This window comes from Rhinoraja longicauda, chromosome 6 (genome assembly GCF_053455715.1).
Source record: "Rhinoraja longicauda isolate Sanriku21f chromosome 6, sRhiLon1.1, whole genome shotgun sequence".
Classification (NCBI taxonomy): Eukaryota; Metazoa; Chordata; class Chondrichthyes; order Rajiformes; family Arhynchobatidae; genus Rhinoraja; species Rhinoraja longicauda.
This window is the reverse complement of record NC_135958.1, coordinates 40,735,477-40,758,545: the sequence shown is the minus strand read 5'-3', so window position 1 is coordinate 40,758,545 and position 23,069 is coordinate 40,735,477.

Sequence of the window (23,069 nt, the reverse complement as noted above, 5' to 3'; positions counted from 1 at the left end):
CTTTGTCCTGGGTTGCCCCCTCGACTCAGTGCAGGTGGTGGGAGAGAGGAGGATGATGGCAAAACTAACATTGCTGCTGGACAATGACTCCCACCCCATGCAGGACACTGTCACTGCACTGAGTAGCTCCTTCAGTGACAGACTCCTTCACCCCAAGTGCGTGAAGGAGAGATATAGGAGGTCCTTCCTTCCCGCTGCTGTGAGACTGCACAACCAGCACTGCTCCCAGCAGACGAGTCAACAATAACAGCTAAGAACACACAGAAAACTGATGACAATTTATCCTTTACTTTTATTTATAATGAATGTCTCTTGCTATACACTTTGCTGCTGTAACACTGTAGATTTCCCCGGTGTGGGATGAATAAAGGAATATATTATTATTATTATTATTATTATTATCCTACACCCACCAGGGACAATTTTTACATTTACCAAGTTAATCAACCTACAAACCTGTACGTCTTTGGAGTGTGGGAGGAAACTGAAGATCTCGGTAGAAAACCCACGCAGGTCACGGGGAGAACGTACAAACTCCGTACAGACGGCACCCGTAGTCGGGATCGAACCCGGGTCTCCGACGCTGCATTCGCTGTAAGGCAGCAACTCTACCGCTGCACCACCGTGACCATATGAATAATGTGTGTTGGCTACCCAAGTGGAATATGAGATATTGTTCTTATAGTCATAGAGTCAGTGTCATTGAGACATACAGCATGCAAACTGTTAACAGCTAAAATGCAAGAAGCCTGTTTCCTTTATCATTGTTACATTTTGCATATCTTTCATTCATTTATTCTATATCTCTCTACATCATTGTCTTTATCGCTCGTTTCCCATTCCCCTGACTCTCATTCTGAAGAAGGGTCGCGACCCGAAACGTCACCCATTCCATCTCTCCGGAGATGCTGCCTGTCCCGCTGAGTTAATCCACTGTCCCCTGAGTTACTGTGTCTATCTATGGAAACAGGCCCATGCCGACTAAGATGCTCCATCTACACTCATTCCACCTGCCTGCATTTGGCCCATATCCCACTGAACCTTTCCTGTCCATTTACCTGTCCAAATGTCTTTTAAATGCAGTTTTGTACCTGACTCAAGTGCCTCCTCTGGTAGCACTAACCATATACTCACCACCCTTTGTGTGAAAAAGTTGTCCCTCACATTCCGATTAAACCTTTCCCCTCTCACCTTGAACCTATGTCCCCTGGTTCCTGATTCCCCTACTCTGGGTAAAAGACGGTGTGCATCCACCCTATCTATTCACCTCATGATCCCTTATGATCGGTGGCGGCGCTGCCCTGCAGATGCAGCTCGCCGGCAGTCTGTTTGTCTTTCTTCTTTTCTTGTCTATTTGTTAGTGTTAGATGTATGAAATAGCCTATCTTTAGCTGTGTATATGTGGGGGGTGGTGGGGGGGTGGGGGAAACCTTTAAAAATCTCTTCCTCAACGGAGATGCGACCCTTTCCGGGTCGTATCTCCGTTTGCGCTGGGAAAAAAAACATGGGGCCTTCCATCGCCCGTGGGGCCTTCCATCGCCCGGTGCGGCTCGGCCGCTGGACTTAACAGTGCCCGGTGCGGCTCGGCCGCGGGGCATTCCATCGCCCGGTACGGCCGCGGGACGGTTCAGCGCCAGGTGCGGCTCGGCCGCGGGGCATTCCATCGCCCGGTACGGCCGCGGGACGGTTCAGCGCCAGGTGCGGCTCGGCCGCGGGGCCTTCCATCGCCCGGCACGGCCACGGGACTTAGCTGCGCACGGTACGGCCGCGGGGCCTTCCATTGCCCGGCTCGGCCACGGGACGTTTCAGCGCCCGGTGTGGCTCGGCCGCGGTGACTTGGGCGTGGGGAAGAGATCGGAAGTTTTGTTGCCTCCATCACAGTGAGGGGGTGTTTGGAGTCACTGTGATGGATGTTTGTGTTGGGGTCATGTGTCTTGTGTTTCTTCTTTTGTGTGACTGCTGGTAACGTAATTTCGTTCGGTACCTCGGTACCGAATGACAAATAAAGGTTCTGTATTCTGTATTCTGTATTCTGTACACTCGTATAAGATCACCCCCCAGCCTCCTGTGCTGCAAGGATTAAAGCCTTCGCCTGCCCAGCCTCTCGCTATAGCTCAGGTCCTGGCAACGTCCTTGTAAATCTTCTCTGCACTCTTTCCAGCTTAACAACATCCTTCCTGGAGCAGGATGGCCAAAAATGAACACTATTCTCCATATGCGGCTCTACTTGATAACCTTTCCCAACTTCCTTCATAAACTGTGCACGTGAAGTCTGGAATTGTACATCTCTACAGTTGTTTTGATACCTAGAGACACCATGGCTTAAATGCACCGAAGGGATTCAATATTATTAATAAATAAGACACAAAGGTTTAGTTTAGAGATACAGCGCGGAAACAGGCCCTTCGGCCCACCAAGTCCACGCCGGCCAGCGATCCCCGCACACTAACATTAACAATTACATTTATACCAAGCCAATTAGCCTACAAACCAGTACGTCTTTGGAGTGTGGGAGGAAACCGAAGATCTCAGAGAAAACTCACGCAGGTCACGGCAACAATGTGCAAACGCCGTACAGACAAGGGCCCGTAGTCAGGATCGAACCCAGGTCTCTGGCGCTATGAGGCAGGATCTCTACCGCTGCCCCACCATGCAGCATCTTTTAAATATAAACACAAGGTGATGGAATAACTCAGCAGGTCAGGCAGCATCCCTGGAGAGCATGGTTAGGTGACGTTTCAGGTCAGGAAAAGGGTCTGAAGAAGGGTCCCAACCTGAAATGTCACCTATCCATGTTCTCCAGGGATGCTGCCTGACCCGCTGAGTTACTCCAGCATGTTGAGTATTTTTTTTGGAAGCCAGTATCTGCAGTTCCTCGTTTCTACATCTTAAATAAAACACATTTCTTTTAAAAAGGAAAAGAACTCGGTGTTGAAACACTCCTGTCCAAATACCCATTTCTTGGAAGAGATGAATATAAAAGTTTAAGGATAAGAGGGAAGTCTGTTAGGACCGAGATGAGAAAGTTTTTTTTCACACAGAGAGTGGTGAATCTGTGGAATTCTCTGCCACAGAAGGTAGTTGAGGCCAGTTCATTGGCTATATTTAAGAGGGAGTTAGATGTGGCCCTTGTGGCTAAATGGATCAGGGGGTATGGAGAGAAGGCAGGTACGGGATACTGAGTTGGATGATCAGCCATGATCATATTGAATGGCGGTGCAGGCTCGAAGGGCCGAATGGCCTACTCCTGCACCTATTTTCTATGTTTCTATGTTTCTATAAACAGAACTGGCAATATTGATGTCAATAAAATCACTGTGCAAGCAATCATGAAAGAACAGATACATTATCCCTCCAAAGTAGAGTGCCTCACTAATGTGTGGAGATGGTACATCTTTCTCCCAATTGTTTCTACATAATTTTGTGAGAAAATCAATAACTAGACAAAAGGCTTTCTTAACAGTCAATTTTTAAAGGCTGTATAAGATGATTCGATTTGAAGGAGAGGCAAGAAAATTTCTAATTTTAGCAGCAGTGTCAAATGGGCACTTTAAGCCAATTTAAACTACTGCCATAAAGCAACATCGGGTCAGCTAAGGAATCGTATGAATATTAACCCCTTTAGAATTTTCACCTGGGTTTCACCCTGATCCTGATTTTGGCTTTTACCAGTGAATGAAGTCTCTGTTGCTCACAAATCTGATTCAAATCATTCAGATTAAATTAAGCTTCAGTTTCCTTGCCAACACTCAAGTGAAGCAAATCAATAAATGAATCCCTTCTGGTCAAATCATCTAAAAGGTTCTCAAACAACAATCTCAGTGAAGAAAATGTCAATTTCCAAAGTCAGGATGGTATGACTTCGAGATGATGGTGATCATTTGCCTTTGAGCGTCTTGCCGATCAGTCACAAGAGAGGCGCTGTTAAACGAACCTTGGTGAGTTGCTGCAGAACAATTTATCCAATAAGTACGTACAGTTTTGAACACTGGGTGAGTCTATACTAGTATTTACCTCAGCGGGTCAGGCAGCATCTCTGGAGAAAAGGAATAGGTGACATTATGGGTCTTCAACCCGAGTCCGAAGAAGGGTCTCAACCCGAAGTTTCACCTATTCCTTCTCTCCAGAGATGCTGCCTGACCCACTGAGTTACTCCAGCATTTTGTCTCTACCTTCAGCGTAAACCAGCATCTGCAGTTCCTCCTCACACACTCCTATTTACCTCCGATATCAAACATTTCTATTCCATTTCCCTCATCCATTACCAGTGCTCACATTAAATCGTGCTTCTCATGGCATATTTGCGATTAAATAGCAGGAGATGAAAATAATTGTTCTACAACTCTCTGCAAACAGTTCTCTAGATAAAGGAGGTGAAGGGAAAAACAAAGGTAAAACACAGATGTCAGTGGACAGATGGTGTCCAATGGCATATTTGATGCTTCATAAAATGATTCTATTCTAGACGGTAGTGGCACAGTTCCAATGAACAAGGCTGATGTTGGTTTCGATAAAAACAGCAACATGTCTGAAGTCTCCTGTCAGCATCTTAGTTTCGTTTAATTTAGAGATACGGCACAGAAAAAGACCCTCCAGCCCACCGAGTCCATGCCGACCAGCGATCCCCGCACACTAATGCTATCCTACACACACGACAGCTACAGTTAGTGTCATAGAGTCATAGAGTGATACAGTGTGGAAACAGGCCCTTCAGCCCAACTCGCCCACATTGGCCAACAATGTCCCACTTGGTCCATATCCCTCCAAACCTGTCCTATCCATGTACCTGTCTAACTGTTTCTTAAACGATGGGATAGTCCCAGTCTCAACTACCTCCTCTGGCAGCTTGTTCCATACACCCACCACCCTACAGTTACAGGTTAGTTTATTGGCACGTATACCGAGGTACAGCGAGAAGTTCTCACTGCGTGCTGTGCAGTCAGCAGAAAGACCATACGTGATTACAATCAAGCCATTTACAGTGTAATGATAGAGTAAGAAATGTTGCTGTAGGAATAGAGAATTAAGAGTGAATAGTCGCCTGGGTTGGACGCCAAATTTACAATTATCTCTAGCCAATTAGCCTACAAACCTGTACGTCTTTGGAGTGTGGGAGGAAACCGGAGATCCCGGAGAAAACCCACTGTGGTCACGGGGAGAACGTACAAACTCCGTACAGACAGCACCCGTAGTCAGGATCGAACCTGTGTCTCTGTGTACCACCGATCGTTCTCCCATTGTCTTCCTGTCTCCACCTATATCCTTCCTTTGTCCCGCCCCTCCCCACATCAGTCTGAAGAAGGGTCTCGACCCGAAACGTCACCCATTCCTTCTCTCCAGAGATGCTGCCTGACCTGCTGAGTTACTCCAGCATTTTGTGAATAAATACCTTCGATTTGTACCAGCATCTGCAGTTATTGTCCGACACAATAATCCGCCCCAATCTCTGATATCAGCACATACACCAGAAAGCCCATTGGCCCCGGCTATCAGCACTGACAACTGACAGTCCCCCTCTACGTAAACTTTCATGAATTATGTTTTGCAAAAACCAAAATGAATCAATTTTGAAATAAAAATGGAAATATTGAGCAGGTCAGGCAGCATTCTGTGGAAATTGTCAATAATCCTTCATAACTGCTAATTGTTTTAAATGCACACGATGTTTCAGAACGCTTGCCTCTATACACCTATTGAATCTAAAGCTTTAGATGTGAACTTTGATCAAACGTCACAAGTGGATTAAAGTGTTTCTTGCTTTTTTTCAAAGAATCTGCAATTCACCTGCTCTGTGTACGAAACATTCTGGCCTAAAAATGTGACTGTGTGTCACAAGTGCTAGAGCTACTGCCTTACTAGAGGTCAGTATTAAAGGAATTTGCTTTAGGAAGGAGATGAGGAGAAACTTCTTTAGTCAGAGGGTGGTGAATCTGTGGAATTCTTTGCCACAAAAGGCTGTGGAGGCCAAGTCAGTGGATATTTTTAATGCTGAGATAGGCAGATTCTTGATTTGTTCGGGTGTCATAGGCTATGGGGAGAAGGCAGGAGAATGGGGTTAGGAGGGAGAGATAGATCAGCCGTGATTGAATGGCAGAGTAGGCTTGATGGGCCGAATGGTCTAATTCTGCTCCTATCACTTATGACCTTGTGATCTTACAAGCACATCATCTCCAAACCAGACATCTTACAATTCTTGGGACTTAATAAGTAGTTCAAAAATTTTGTTTACACAAACGTTACTGTCCAGATTGTTCCAATCGCTGGTTTTAAAAGCACTTGTTACCTTGACAACATTGATCTGCGCGCTGCCACAGAGATTCCTTCTGTTCTCTCCACTTCTCTGCCCTGCCATCTTTTCATTGCTGATGAAGATCGTTGCCCCAAATTCTCCTTCTCCCCACCATTCACCAGCATTCTCTGTTTTAGTTCACAAGTTTGTTAATGATCTCTAATTTCTGATATATTGTCTCATTCTGGGGAGTGGATGAGCACCGAACAGATATTGTCAGAGGTTCTTAAGGAAGCACTAGGGTTGCCAACTGTCCCGTATTAGCCGGGACATCCCATATATTGGGCTAAATTGGTTTGTCCCGTACGGGACCGCCCTTGTCCCGTATTAGGCCCGGGGGGGCACTGTAGGTCCGGACACTGTAGGCCCGGACACTGTAGGCCCGGACATTGTAGGCCCGGACACTGTAGGTCCGGACACTGTAGGCCCAGACACTGTAGGCCCGGACACTGTAGGCCTGGACACTGTATATCCGGACACTGTAGGCCCGGACACGCTAGGCCCGGGGCCTCTGTAGGCCCAGACAGTGTAGGCCCGGAGGCCCAGACGCTGCCTAACGGAGGTTGTGTAGCAACCCACCTCCCGGCCCGGGCGGCCACCATTGGTGGAGCGGGAGCACGTGGCCGCTGGCTGGGTGAGGTCGCGAGGGGTCCGGGGCGGTGACATCACTTTTTGTCCCTTATTTGGGAGTGAGAAAGTTGGCAACCCTAGGTACATAGTTTGTTGAAAGTGGCACCACAGGTAGACAGGGTGGTCAAAAAGGCTTTTGGCACATTGACGTTCATCAGTCAGAGTATTGAGTATAGAACTTGGGAGATCATGTTGCAGTTTTATAAGACATTGGTGAGGCTGCATTTAGAGTATTGTGTTCAGTTCTGGGCACCATGTTATGGGAAGGATGTTGTCAAGCTGGAAAGGGTACAGAGAAGATTTACCAAAAAGTTGCCGGGGCTAGAGGATCTGAGCTATAGGGGGGCGTTGAGCTAATTATTGGCTAGGACTCTATTCCTTGGAGTGCAGGAGGATGAGGGGTGATCTTATAGAGGTGTACAAAACCATGAGAGGAATAGATTGGGTAGATGCACTGTGTCTCTTGCCCAGACTAGGGGAATCAAGGACCAGAGGACAAAGGTTTAAGGTGAGGGGGGGGGGGGAAAGATTTAATAGGAACCTGAGGGGTAACTTTTTCATTCAAAGGTTGTGGGTGTATAGAACAAGCTGCCGGAGGAGGTTGTTGAGGCAGTTGCTATCATAATGTTTAAGAAACATTTAGACAGGTACATGGATAGGACAGGTTTAGAGCGACATGGGCCAAATGCAGGCAGGTGGGACGAGTGTAGATGGGACATGTTGGTCGGTGTGGGCAAGAAGGATCTGTTTCTACGCTGTAAGACTCTATGACTCTACCAATGACAGACAAGATGCACGATTTGTAGGTGTGATTCACAATGGGATGTTGTTAGTGTGTGGACCCTAGGTCACCATCACACACTACCTTTATCCCAAAGGGTCCCTTTCACTCCAACAGTCAGCATCAGTAACTTGTCCTTTGACAGAATGCCACTGTGCCAATGCATCACCAAGGCTGTACACGAGGAATAAACTCTAATATCTCAGCCATTTATTTGGGTGGCACAGTGGGTAGGGCTGCTGCCTCACAGTGCCAGAGAGCAGGGTTCGATCCTGACCTCAGGTGCTGTGTGTGTGGAGTTTCCGCATTTTCCCTGTGACCGTGTGGGTTTCCTGTGGGTGCCCTGGTCTCCTCCCACAGCTGAAAGACGTGCGTGCTTGTAAATCAGCCCTTGTGAAGTTCTCCCCGACGTGCAGGGATGGGACAGTGGGACAACTTAGAACTAGTGTGAACTGGTGATGGATGGTGGGCGTGGACTCGGTGGGCCGAAGGGCCTGGCTCCCTGCTGTGTCTCTGAAACTATAACTAAAACAAAGCATTGAGATTTGGGCTGCCCCTTCACTTGTGTGCAGCTTGTCATCTCAGAGCTCTTGACCTCGTGAGCACCTTGCTTTGAATTCTGAGACTGGGCGTCTGGGCACCAGACTGTTTAGTACAGTGAATATCTCACTGCAGCACTGACCGCAATTCCCCACCAGCCGGCCGGGTGAGGTCACCCTGAACCAGTGAAGGTTCCCAGCCCAGGAAGTAGGTCCAGGGTCACCATGGTGACTGAAGATTTAGTAATGCCCCCACCTGGAGTTGTCAGAGGAGGAAGTTGAGCCAGGTACGATAACAACATTCAAAAGACATTTAGACCGGTGCATGGATAGATAAAGTTTAGAGGGATACGGGCCAAACATGGGCAGGTGGGACCAGTGTAGATGGAGCATCTTGGTCGGCATGGGCAAGTGGGGCCAGAGGACCTGTTTCCGTGGTGTATGACTGCATGAGACTATGATAAAACTGCAGGAAAATAGAACCTGGAAATATTGGAAATCCAGGAAAAAAAATGTGCCTCTATTGTTGCGGTGATCAATATTTGTAAAGAAAAGGGATCGATGTTGATTTGATTTAGTTTAGTTTAGATTTAGATTTAGATTTAGATTTAAAGATACTGCGCAGAAACAGGCCCTTCGGCCCACCGAGTCCATGCCGCCCAGCGATCCCCACACATTAACACTATCCTACACACACTAGGGGCAATTTTTACATTTACCCAGTCAATTAATCTACATACCTGTACGTCTTTGGAGTGTGGGAGGAAACCGAAGATCTCGGAGAAAACCCACGCAGGTCACGGGGAGAACGTACAAACTCCGTACAGACGGCGCCCGTAGTCAGGATCGAACCTGAGTCTCTGGCGCTGCATTCGCTGTAAGGCAGCAACTCTACCGCTGCACCACCGTGCCTCACCACAGTTTAGAGATACTGTACAGCGTGGAAACAGGCCCTTCGGCCCACCAAGTCCGCACCGACCAGCGATCCCCGCACACTAACACTATCCTACACACAGTAGGGATAATTTACATTTATACCAAGCCAATCAACCTACCAACCTTGGAGTGCATCTTTGGAGTGTGGGAGGAAACCGAAAATCTAGGAGCAAACCCACGCAGATCACGGAGAGAACATATAAACTCTGTACAGACAGTACCCATAGGCAGGATCGAACCCAGGTCTCTGGCGCTATGAGGCAGTAGCTCTAGCGCTCGGCCACCATACCGACCTGTTGTTCAAGATGTGTACCCCTCACTGAGGAACATGGTTTATTTTTGCGGTGAGACGGTATTTCCAATCCTAGACGATTGAACGTTTAATACGTCGGAAGTAACTGCAGATGCTGGTTTAAACCGAGGACAGACACAAAAGGCTGGAGTAACTCAGCGGGACAGGCAGCATCTCTGGAGAGAAGGAATGGGTGATGTTTCAACTCGAGACCCTTCTTCAGACTAGTTAGGGATAAGGGAATCGGGAGATATAGACGATGATGTAGAGAGATAAAGTATAATGAATGAAAGATATGCAAAAAAGTGACGATGATCAAGGAAACAGGCCATTGTTAGCTGTTTGTTGGGTGAGAACGAGAAGCTGGTGTGACTTGGGTGGGGGAGGGATAGAGAGAGAGAGGGAATGCCAGGGTTACGTGAAGTTAGAGAAATCTACAGTAGATGAGGTTGGAGGAGGTATAAGTGAATCTGGGTGGGAAGGAATGAGTTAACTAGGAAAACCCTGGTTTTCCCTGGAAACCCTGGAAAACCCTCCTTTCCCACCCAAACCACCCCCTCCCCAACTATTTCCCCAGCAACTGCAGAAGATACAACACCTGTCCCTATACCTCCTCCCTCAACTCTGTCCAGGGACCCCGACAGTCCTATTCAGGTTAGGCAGAGGTTCACTTGCACCTCCTCCAACCTCATCTACTGTATCCGTTGTTCAAGATGTGGACTCTCGTACATCAACGAGACCAAACACAGACTGGGCGATCGTTTCGCGGAACACCTTCGCTCAGCCCGTGTGACCCAACCTGATCTCCCGGTTGCTGGACACTTTAATTCCCCTTCCCATTCCCACACTGACCTTTCTGTCCTCGGTCTCCTCCATTGTCAGAGTGAGGCTAAACGCAAATTGGAGGAACAGCATCTCATATTTCGCTTGGGCAGCTGACAGCCCAGTGGCATGAATATTGATTTCTCTCACTTCAGGTAGCCCCGACATTCCCTCTCTCTCCATCCCTCCCCCACCCAAGTTGCACCAGTTTTTCATCTTCACTCAACAAACAGCTAACAATGGCCTGTTTCCTTTATCATCGTTACCTTTTGGCATATCTCATTCATTGTTAATTATCTCTCTACTTCATCGTCTACATCTATCGTTTCCCTTGTCCCAAACTCGTCTGATGAAGGGTCTCGGCCCGAAATGCCACCCATTCCTTCTCTCCAGAGATGCTGCCTGTCCCACTGAGATACTCCAGCTTTTTGTGTCTATCAGAGTGTTTAATATTATGGTTATCTGGCCTTCTAAGGATACTGCTTCAAGTGTATTATACCTTTTTATTAAAATGAAGAGAAAGGTCAACAGTTTGTCATTGGGGTCATTAATGCAAGAGAAGAGATCTTTATTATTTCCTCGCAGAATAGTCAAAAAGGGCACCTTGATACGTTTCTGGATAGCGTAAATGTCACAAAGTCAACAGCAGCAACACAAGGTGGAGTCTTATTATTATTCTGTGAACTAAAAGGCCATTAGTTCTGATGGCTGCAAAGCACTCAGCGTTTTTACTGCACCCAATTTGCCCACTCCACTTTCATTTGACAGCATCTCTTGTTGCAAGGTTCCCTTTGAGTGCTGCAGAATGACAGATTCATTTCCACTGTCTGATCTGAAATGAAAACAGTGTCAAACTCTGTGCAGCAGCTCAGTGTTCAATTGCTGTTAAATGACTGTCAATAGGGCTATTTCACCATGACAGTAAAGCACCACAATAATTTTATCTCCTGCAGTCAATTTGAAGAGTAGTTCGCTGTGTGAAAGATGTTTGCTAATAGTATGATGTTCAGATAATACTCTCCCACCCTACATTGTGACAGTCGTGTGCATAATCAGCCGCCTGTCCCGTTTACTAATCTTATTTGGTTGGATGTAATCAGTTGTAGGCAAGGCAGTGGAATGGAACCTCATGTCGAGCATTCATCCATGCGTAGAGTGATAGAGTGATGCAGCGTGGAAACAGGCCTTTCAGCCCAACCTGCCCACACTGGCCAACATGTCCCAGCTACCCTAGTCCCACGTGAAAAAAAACAACCCAAAATCCCCTGCTATCCCAACTGAGTGAGTTCCTCTCATTTACTTCGTGACTCACACTCACATTCGGCCCCATGGTGCTTTTTGTTCAGAATACATATCCTTAATCACAGTTGTCTTTCTACCCTTACTTTACACCGCCCCACTGCCTTCCCGCTGTGCCCATGCAACTGGTTCCAGCCCACTCCATTCCTGGCGTCTGAAGGAGGGCGCGACCTGAAACGTCAATAGACAATACGTGCAGGAGGAGGCCATTCGGCCCTTCGAGCAGCACCACCATTCAATTTGATCATGGGTGATCATTCTCAATCAGTACCCCGTTACTGCCTTCTCCCCTTACCCCCTGACTCAGCTATCCTTAAGAGCTCTATCCAGCTCTCTCTTGAATGCATTCAGAGAATTGGCCTCCACTGCCTTCTGAGGCAGAGAATTCCACAGATTCACAACTCTCTGACTGAAAAAGTTTTTCCTCAACTCCGTTCTAAATGGCCTACCCCTTATTCTTAAACTGCGGCCCTTGGTTCTGGACTCCCCCAACATTGGGAACATGTTTCCTGTCTCTAACGTGTCCAACCCTTTAATAATCATATATGTTTCGATAAGATCCCCTTTCATCCTTCTAAATTCCAGTGTATACAAGCCTAGTCGCTCCAGTCTTTCAACATGTGATAGTCCCGCCATTCCGGGAATTAACCTAGTAAACCTACGCTGCACGCCCTCAATAGCAAGAATATCCGTCCTCAAATTTGGAGACCAAAACTGCACACAGTACTCCAGGTGCGGTCTCACTAGGGCCCTGTACAAATGCAGAAGGACCTCTTTGCTCCTATACTCAACTCCTCTCGTCACCTATCCAAAGTTCTCCAGCTGAGTTACTCCAGCACTTTGTTTCGGGTTTTTTTGTGAACCAGCGCCTGCAGTTCTTTGTACCTATTCCCTTCCTCCGCTTGCCCTAATCGTGGAGATTAAATAGTAACGTGAGGAAGTTAACATGGCACTGCCACCCCATAACAGAGCAAGTGTAGATTAATAGGCGGAAGCACTGTGAGCAAAGAGAATTTGATGGAAGAAAATCAGACAGCGGAATTTTGAATAAGCAGTTTGCCTTCAGGGCAAACCCCTGTGTAAATGAACTGCAAGCTTTATAGTAGATGGTTAGATGATATTTTAAATGTTCATCAGTGATTTGTCTGCGTGTTATAGCATCCAAAAGGCAAAAATAAAACAGATAGTTGGAAAGAGAGATAAAGGAGACAATCATACATCAGTATGAAGAAATAGGATCAAGGTGGAAGAAATCAAATGTGCCAAATGCAATAGAGTTATATTTTTCAAAATGCATACCAAATATAGATCTGCCAGTTCCGAGAAGCGATTAAAATATGATCCATCCCATCAGCCTCCATGTTAAGCAAACTACTGAACTACGATCTACCTCATTGGTGACTCTCAGACTATCTTTGTTTGGACTTTAGGGGAAAAAAAACTGCAGATGCTGGTTGAAATCGAACGTAGACACAAAATGCTGGAGTAACTCAGCGGGTCAGGCAGCACCTCGGGAGAGAAGGAATGGGTGACGTTTGGGGTCCAGACCCTTCTTCAGACCAGAAGAAGGGTCTCGACCCGAAACGTCACCTATTCATTCTCTCCCGAGATGCTGCCTGACCAGCTGAGTTACTCCAGCATTTTTAGATTTAGATTTAGATTTAGATTTAGATTTAGATTTAGATTTAGATTTAGATTTAGATTTAGAGATTTTGTGTCTACCTTTGATTGGACTTTACCAGTTTGGCCTTGTACTAAACTTATCATGTATCTATACACTGTAAATGGCTCGATTATAATCATGTATTGTCTTTCCGCTGACTGGTTAGCACGCAACTAAAGCTTTTCACTGTACCTCGGTACACGTGACAATAAACTAAATTAAACTGAACAGCTAGGTTTGAATCCTGTTGCAAGTTAGGATTGTTAAAAGCTAGACTGATATATTGGTAAAGTCATAACAGTTGGGCATCATCAGGGCAGCACGGTGGCGCAGCGGTAGAGTTGCTGCCTTACAGTGCCTACAACGCCAGAGGCCCGGGTTCGATCCCGACTATGGGTGGTTGTCTGTGCGGAGTTTGTATGTTCTCCCTGTGACCACGTGGGTTTTCTCCAAGATCTTCGGTTTCCTCCCACACTCCAAAGACGTACAGGTTTGTAAGTTAATTGGCTTGGTATAAATGTAAATTGTCCCAAGTGTGTGTAGGATAGGGTTAATGATCAGGGATGGCTGGTCGGTGCGGACTCAGTGGGCCGAAGGGCCTGTTTCCACGCTGTATCTCTAAACTAATCTAAACTAAATGAACACCTATCTCTTTCCTTTACAAATATTGATCACCTCAATAATTTTGCTTGGGCAGTTTACACCCCAGCGGTATGAACATTGACTTCTCTAACTTCCGATAGTTCCTCTGTCCCTCTCTTTACCCTCCCCCTTCCCAGTTCTCCCACTGTTTTCCTGTCTCCAACTACATCCTATCTTTGTCCCGCCCCCTCCCCTGACATCAGTCTGAAGAAGGGTCTCGACCCGAAACGTCACCCCTCTCCTGAGATGCTGCCTGACCCACTGAGTTACTTCAGCATTTTGTGTCTGCCTTCGATTTGAACCAGCATCTGCAGTTATTTTCCTACACCTCAATAATTGTGGGACATTTTCTTCTCTGATTTCCAATACTTGCAGATTTTCTATTTTCCTACAGTACAGAAGTGTGAAAACGCACACCGCCAGGTTCAGGGACAGTTTCTTCCCAACTGTTATCAGGCAACTGAACCATCCTACCACAACCAGAGAGCAGTGCTGAACTACTATCTACCTCATTGGTGACCCTTGGGCTATACTGGAGCGGACTTTGCTGGTGTTACCTTGCACTAAACGGTATTCTCTTATCATGTATCTGTGCACTGTAAATGGCTCGATTGTAATCATGTATTGTCTTTCTACTGACTGGTTAGCTCACAATGAAAGCTTTTCACTGTACCTCGGTACACGTGACAATAAACTCAACTGAACTGAGTTTTCTCATGGATTCATTGAGTCATACAACACGGAAACAGGTCCTCTGGCCCAACTTGCCCCTGCCGGCCAAGGTGCTCCATCTACACTGGTCCCACATGCCCAGGACAGGAAGGCTCTGCGGAGATCAGTACGTTCGGCTGAACGCATTATGGGAACTACACTCGACCCCCTGCAGGACCTATACATCAGGAGGTGCAGATCAAGTCAAGTCAAGTCAAATTTATTTGTCACATACACATACTCGATGTGCAGTGAAATGAAAGTGGCAATGCCTGCGGGTTGTGCACAAAAAGAATTACAGTTACAGCATATAAATAAAGTTAATAAGTTACTATTAGTGTCGACAAAAATTTAGTCTCTGGGGTTATAAAAGTTGACAGTCCTGATGGCCTGTGGGAAGAAGCTCCGTCTCATCCTCTCCGTTTTCACAGCGTGACAGCGGAGGCGTTTGCCTGATCGTAGCATCTGGACAGTCCGTTGCTGGGGTGGCAGGGGTCCCTCATGATCTTGCTTGCTCTGGATCTGCACCTCCTGATGTATAGGTCCTGCAGGGGGACGAGTGTAGTTCCCATGGTGCGTTCTGCCGAACGCACTACTCTCTGCAGGGCCATCCTGTCCTGGGCAGAGCTGTTCCCAAACCAGACTGTAATGTTGCCGGACAGGATGCTCTCTACAGCCCCAGAGTAGAAGCAATGAAGGATCCTCAGAGACACTCTGAATTTCCTCAGTTGTCTAAGGTGGTAAAGGCGCTGCTTAGCCTTACCCACCAGTGCGGCAATGTGCGTTGCCCACGTCAGATCCTCTGCGATGCGGACTCCCAAGTATTTGAAACTGCTCACCCTATCCACAATAGACCCATTTATCTCCAGTGGCGTGTACGTCCTTGGATGTTTAGCCCTTCTGAAGTCCACAATCAGCTCCTTTGTTTTAGTGACATTCAAGAGGAGGCTATTGTCCTGACACCAGAGTGCCAGATCAGCCACCTCCTCCCGGTAGGCCTTCTTGTAGCGACCATAGAGAATGGTCCAGGTCGTCGAACCCTCGGATTGGCCAGTGAGGTCACGTGGGAGCGCGACCGTGGGGATTGGTCCAGGGAACGACATCGCTGATTGGCCAGCGATGTCAGGTGCGCGTTTGGCGCCCGATTTAGCCAGTTCGGCGAAGTCTTCAAGGAAGACAGTAAGTTTATATTGGTTGTCCTGTAACTTGTTGTTTTGACTTTGTATTCGTGTATTGCGGCTGCAATAAACTTCGTCTACAACTTACAAGTTTCGGACTCGCCATATTGGTGACCCCGAACGTGATCTGGACGATCACCGACTGAGAGGAACCCGACGCCTCGTTGACGATGACCGAGCAGGGCACACCGGAGTCAAGCGCGGCAGGCGTTCATCTTCCGTTATTTTGGACGTACGCACCGCAAGCTTGGTTTATCCACGCCGAGGCCCAATTCCATATAAAGAAGGTGTCGGACGATTCCACGAAGTACTTCTACCTCGTCAGCGCTCTATCGCCGGACACAACCAAGCGCGTGATGCGGTTCATCGTAAATTCACCTGCGGAAGACAAGTATGAAACCATGAAGAAGGTATTACTGCGAACCTTCGGGTTGAATAAGCATGGTGGTGCGGCAAAACTTCTGCACCTACCGGAGCTTGGAGACAAACTGCCTTCCGTCCTCATGGCCGAAATGATGGTGCTAGCCGGTGAGCATACGGATTGCCCGATGTTTGAACAGGCATTCCGCGAGAAACTTCCCGAGGATGTCCGACTGCTGCTGACGGATTGTTCTTTTAAGGACCCCGAAGCATATGCAGCGAAAGCGGACGCGCTCATGGCGGCAAAAAACAAGGCAAGTGGTTCGATCAACAAAGTCTCGACATCGGTGACCACACCACAGCGACAGCAAGATGGCGCCACGTCTCCCGCCAATTCTCCGAAAGCCCGCCAAAAAGATCCGCACAAGCGCGGCTGGTGCTATTATCACCTACGATGGGGTAACGAATCCCGCAACTGTCGTTTGCCTTGTACCTTCGCGGGAAATGCCTCGGCCGATCGTACATAGGGGCAGTTACGATTGGCCAGAACCGGCGCCTCTATGTCCATGATCGATTCACGGACACAGAATTTTTGGTCGACACGGGAGCCATCGTCAGCATAGTGCCGCCGACCGACCTCGAAACCAGATCGGGTAAGACAGGTCCCACCCTCATCGCGGTTAATGGCAGCCCAATTCGCACTTTCGGTACACGGAAGATGTCCCTTGTGTTAGGCCTCCGCACGTACGAATGGCCATTCATCATAGCCGACGTCAAACAAGCGATCCTGGGCGCAGATTTTCTCTGGGCTTTTTCACTGGTTCCTGATGTCCGCGGTAACGACCTCCGACCCTCTGCCGAAGATGAGCTCGTCGCTCCGACAATCGCCTCCTCACCCAGCCCTACTGTCCAGGCCGTCGTCGCGGCCCCCGACTCGTATGCTGCGATTCTGGCAGAGTTCCCAGAGCTGCTCGTCCAACGTTTCGACGCACCTTCGGCTAAGCACGGTGTGGTCCATCACATCCGCACCGAAGGCCCTCCCGTTTTCGCTCGGGCCAGGAGACTACCGCCAGACAAACTGGTGGTGGCAAGGGCGGAGTTCCGGAAGATGGAGGAAATGGGAATTGTCCGTCAGTCTGACAGCCCGTGGGCCTCGCCGTTACACATGGGCTCCAAGGCATCTGGGGGGTGGAGGCCATGTGGCGATTATCGGCGTCTCAATGCTATCACCACGGCTGATCGCTACCCCATACCGCACCTACAGGACTTTTCATCTGGCCTGGAAGGAGCGGTGGTGTTTTCCAAAATCGATTTGGTGCGAGGATACCATCAGATTCCGGTGCGACCGGAGGACATACAAAAAACTGCAACTATTACTCCGTTCGGGTTGTTTGAATGGTTGCGTATGCCTTTCGGTTTAAAGAACGCGGCACAGGCTTTCCAGCGACTGATGGACCGCGTGGGCCGGGGTTTACCCTTTTTGTTTATTTATTTGGACGACATCCTGGTAGCCAGCCCCTCAGTGCAGGAACACCAGGCCCATTTGCGGACCGTGTTCCAGCGGCTCCAAGACCACGGGCTCATTATCCAACCCTCCAAATGTCAATTCGGCCTGCCCGCTCTCGATTTTCTAGGGCACAGAATCACTCCTGCCGGCGCCGCCCCTTTACCCGAGAAGGTGGAGGCTATCCGGGCTTTTCCCAGGCCCACCACAGTTAAAGGGCTGCAGGAGTTCGTAGGCATGGTTAATTTCTACCATAGATTCGTTCCGGCAGCGGCGCGAGTTCTGCGCCCGCTTTTCCAATGCCTTGCAGGGAATCCGGTAGAGTTGTTGTGGTCCCCGGCCGCAGAGTCGGCTTTTACGGCAGCTAAGGCAGCCTTGGCAGACGCCACCATGTTGGTCCATCCGAGCCCCTCCGCCCCCACGGCCCTGACGGTTGACGCCTCTGACGTGGCGGTGGGTGGGGTTCTGGAGCAGCAGGTTGGTGGCCGTTGGCAGCCTTTAGCGTTTTTCAGCCGGCAACTAAATTCGGCCGAGCTGAAATATAGCGCATTTGACCGGGAGCTTCTAGCTCTCTATTTAGCTGTCCGTCATTTCAGGTATTTCCTCGAGGGCCGCCCATTTGTGGCCTTTACGGACCACAAGCCATTAACATTTGCTTTTTTGAAATTGTCTGACCCATGGTCGGCCCGCCAGCAGCGGCACCTGACTGCTATCTCCGAATTTACCACAGATGTCCGTCATATCGCAGGTAGGCTTAATGCCGTTGCTGACGCCCTGTCTAGACCTGCTTTTCCCCCTATTTCGGCGGTGGACTGCGAAGTGGATCCCCAGGAGCTCGCGGAGGCACAGCTCCTGGCGGATACCGTTTCGACGTACCAGTCCACCACTTCGGGATTGAAGTTGGCCCAGGTAGCTTGTGGGTCGGAGGGCACGAAAGTCTGGTGCGATGTTTCTCTTCCTCGTCCCAGGCCGGTAGTACCGCCCTCCCTTCAGCGCCGGGTTTTCGATGCCATTCATGGGCTGGCGCACCCGTCCATCCGCTCCACCTCTGCCTTGGTGGCAGCGAGGTTTGTCTGGCATGGCCTGCGGAAACAGGTAGCGGGGTGGGCACGTTCCTGCGTGCCCTGTCAGACCGCTAAAGTCCAGCGCCACGTCCAGCCCCCCGTACAGGATTTCGAAGTCCCGGCTTTTCGTTTTTTCCACATCCACGTGGATTTGGTCGGGCCTTTGCCTTCCTCCCGGGGCTACACCCACCTCCTCACGGTGGTGGATCGGTTCACCCGGTGGCCAGAGGCTTTCCCATTGTTTGATATTTCGTCCGCGTCTTGTGCTAGGGCTTTGGCCCTTCATTGGGTAGCTCGTTTCGGGGTCCCGGCAGTTATTACAACTGACAGAGGGCCACAGTTCACTTCGTCCCTCTGGGCCGCGCTGGCGGAACTGTACGGGTCCAAATTACAACCCACAACTGCATATCACCCCCAGGCAAATGGACTCGTAGAAAGGTTCCACCGCCAACTTAAGGCGTCCCTCAGTGCAAGGCTTGAAGGCCCGGACTGGGTAGACCAACTCCCTTGGGTTCTTTTGGGCATCCGGACTGCTCCTAAGCCAGATCTCGGTGCGTCGTCCGCAGAGCTGGTATATGGCTCGACCCTTCGAGTACCCGGAGATCTGTTTCCGGACCCTTCAGCCCTGCTCCCTACAGTCCCAGCAGCGTTAGCATCTCTCCGGGAACGGGTGGGCTCCCTGGCTCCAGTACCAACTTCACGTCATGGGTGTCCTATGGTACATGAACCGTCTTCCCTGAAGGACTGTGAGTTTGTTTTTTTGCGTAAAGATGCCCATCGCGCCCCGTTGCAGAGAGTCTATCAAGGGCCGTTCCGGGTTTTACGTAAGGGAACGGCTACTTTCACCTTAGACATGGGCGGCAAGAGTGAACTCGTCTCGGTGTCCCGGCTCAAACCTGCCCATTTGGACCCGGATCAACCAGTCCTGGTCGGTCAAACCCCTAGAAGAGGCCGACCTCCGTTAGTTCCGCCCAGTCCACAAACCCCTGTTCCGACAGTTCCTCCAGGACCCCCAGTTTCGGCAGTTCCTCTAGGACCCCCCGTGCCGGTAGTTCCTCCAGAACCTCCCGTGCCGGCTGTTCCACCAAGTCCGGAACCTCCGGCTCCTGTGGTTCAGGCTGTCCCTCTCCGTACTCGTTATGGTCGCGAAATCCGGCTCCCTGCTAGGTTCCGCACCTTGGGTTCTGGGGGGGGTCATGTAGCGACCATAGAGAATGGTCCAGGTCGTCGAACCCTCGGATTGGCCAGTGAGGTCACGTGGGAGCGCGACCGTGGGGATTGGTCCAGGGAACGACATCGCTGATTGGCCAGCGATGTCAGATGCGCGTTTGGCGCACGATTTAGCCAGTTCGGCGAAGTCTTCAAGGAAGACAGTAAGTTTATATTGGTTGTCCTGTAACTTGTTGTTTTGACTTTGTATTCGTGTATTGCGGCTGCAATAAACTTCGTCTACAACTTACAAGTTTCGGACTCGCCATATTCTCATCGTTGTTGGAGATCCGGCCCACCACCACAGTGTCATCAGCAAACTTGATGATGGAGTTTGAGCTGAACCTGGCCCCACAGTCATGTGTGTACAGGGAGTACAGTAGGGGGCTAAGGACGCAGCCCTGGGAGGATCCTATGTTCAGGGTGAGGGAGCTAGATGTGTGTTCCCCCATCCTGACCACTTGGGGCCTGGCAGTGAGAAAGTCCAGGACCCAGGCACACAGAGGGGTGCTAAGCCCCAGTTCCAGCAGCTTCTCAACCAGTCTGCTCGGGACTATTGTGTTGAATGCTGAACTAAAGTCAATGAACAGCATCCTCACATAGCCCCCCTGGCTGTCCAGATGAGAGAGAGCGGTGTGTAGAACCTGGGAGACCGCATCATCCGTGGACCTGTTCGGACGGTATGCGAACTGTAGTGGGTCCATGTTGCGAGGAAGGAGGGCGCAGATGTGCTTCTTGACTAGCCTCTCAAAGCATTTCATGACAACCGAGGTGTGGGCCACCGGTCGGTAGTCATTTAAACACGCTAGAGAGGCATTCTTTGGCACCGGTACAATGATGGATCTTTTGAAGCATGCAGGGACCACGGACTTTGCCAATGAGAGGTTGAATATTGTGGTGAGCACTGGAGCAAGCTGAGTAGCACAAGACTTTAGTACTCGCCCAGATATACCATCTGGGCCTCCAGCTTTCCTCGTGTTCACACGCGTCAGAGCCCACCTCACCTCATGCTCGGACACCGAGAATGTGTGCACATCCCCGGCGGTGGATCCCCCTCCAGCCTCGCTAGCCAGCGCCCCTTCGGTGCTGTTTTTAGACGGCGAGCTGGTGGTGTTACCCGTCTCAAACCGTGCGTAAAAAGAGTTCAGGTCATCAGCTAAGGAGGAGCCGGCACTTCCGGTTGAGGGGGTGCTGGACCTGTAGCTAGTTATAGTCCGTAGCCCCTGCCAAAGGCGCCTGGTGTCCTGCTGCTCCATCTGTGACTCCATCTTGTCCCGGTACCTCTTTTTTGCATCCTTCACTGCCCTTCGCAGTCGGTAGGACTCTCCCTTGTAGTCGTCCATGTTGCCGGATGCCAGGCCGGAGTTGTAAGCAGCGGTGCGAGCATTCAAGGCCACGCGAATAGACCTGTCCACCCAGGGTTTTTGGTTAGGGAAGATACTGACCCTTACCGTGGGGACCCTTACCAGAGTCAGCAATATTATGGGGGACCCCTACCACCCAGTAACGGACTATTCCAGCTGCTACGGTCAGGCAAACAGAGAGGACGAGGCGGAGTTTCTTCCCACAGCCCATCAGGACTGTTAACTCTCATATCACCAGGGACTAATATAATTTAATGTATTAATTTATTTTTTGTGTTAAAAAATAATAATTCTATTCTGTTTTGTAGTTTAGCACAAGTGGTAGGCGTTGCCACTTTCATTTCACTGTACATCTTGTATATGTATGTGACAAATAAACTTGACTTGACTTGGCCTGTATCCCTCTAAACCTTACCTGCCCATGTACCCTAAATGTCTTTTGAATGTTGTTATCGTACCTGGCTCAACTTCCTCCTCTGACAACTCCAGGCGGGGGCATTACTAAATCTTCAGTCTCCATAGTGACCCTCGACCTACTTCCTGGGCTGGGAACCTTCACTGGCGCCCAGTCCCAGAATTCAAAGCAAGGTGCTCACGAGGTCAAGAGCTCTGAGAAGACAAGCTGCAAACAAGTGAAGGGGCAGCCCAAATCTCAATGCTTTGTTTTAGTTATAGTCTCAGAGAAACAGCAGGGAGCCAGGCCCTTCGGCCCACCGAGTCCACGCCCACCATCCATCACCAGTTCACACCAGTTCTATGTTGTCCCACTGTCCCATCCATTCCCTGCATGTCAGGGGCAACTTCACAAGGGCTGGTTTACAAGCACGCATGTCTTTCAGCTGTGGGGGGAGACCAGGGCACCCGGAGGAAACCCACGTGGTCACAGGGAAAATGCGCAAACTCCGCACACACAGCACCTGAGGTCAGGATCGATCCCTGCTCTCCGGCACTGTGCCACCCAAATAAATGGCTGAGATATTAGAGTTTTTTTCCTCATGTACAGCCTTGGTGATGCATTGGCACAGTGGCATTCTGTAAAAGGACAAGTTACTGATACAGACTGTTGGAGTCAAAGGAAGCCCTTGGGATAAAGATCGTGTGTGATGGTGACCTATTGTGAATCACACCTACGAATCATGCATCCTGTCTGTCATTGGTAGAGTCATAGAGTCTTACCCTTCTACCATACAAGGGTAGAAACAGACCCTTCTTGCCCACTCCGACCAACTACACCAGTAAATGTCCCATCTATACTAGTCCCACCTGCCTGTATTTGGCCCATGTCCCTCTAAACCTGTCCTATCCATGTGCACAGTGCATTCAGAAAGTATTCAGACCCCTTCACTTTTTCCACATTTTGCTACAGTACAGCCTTTTTCTAAAATGGATTAAATTCATTTTTTTAATCATCAATCTACACACAATACCCCATAATAAAAAAGCAAAAACAGGCGTTTAGAAATTTTTGCAAAGTAATTAAAAAGAAATAACTGAAATATCACATTTACATAAGTATTCAGACCCTTTACTCAGTACTTTGTTGAAGCACCTTTGGCAGCGATTGCAGCCTCAAGTCTTCTTGGGTATGATGCTACAAGCTTGGCACGCCTGTATTTGGGTAATTTCTCCCATTCTTCTCTGCAGATCCTCTCAAGCTCTGTCAGGTTGGATGGGGAGCGTCGATGCACAGCTATTTTCAGGTCCCTCCAGAGATGTTCGATTGAGTTCAAGTCCGGGCTCTGGCTGGGCCAATCAAGGACTTTCACAGACTTGTCATGAAGCCACT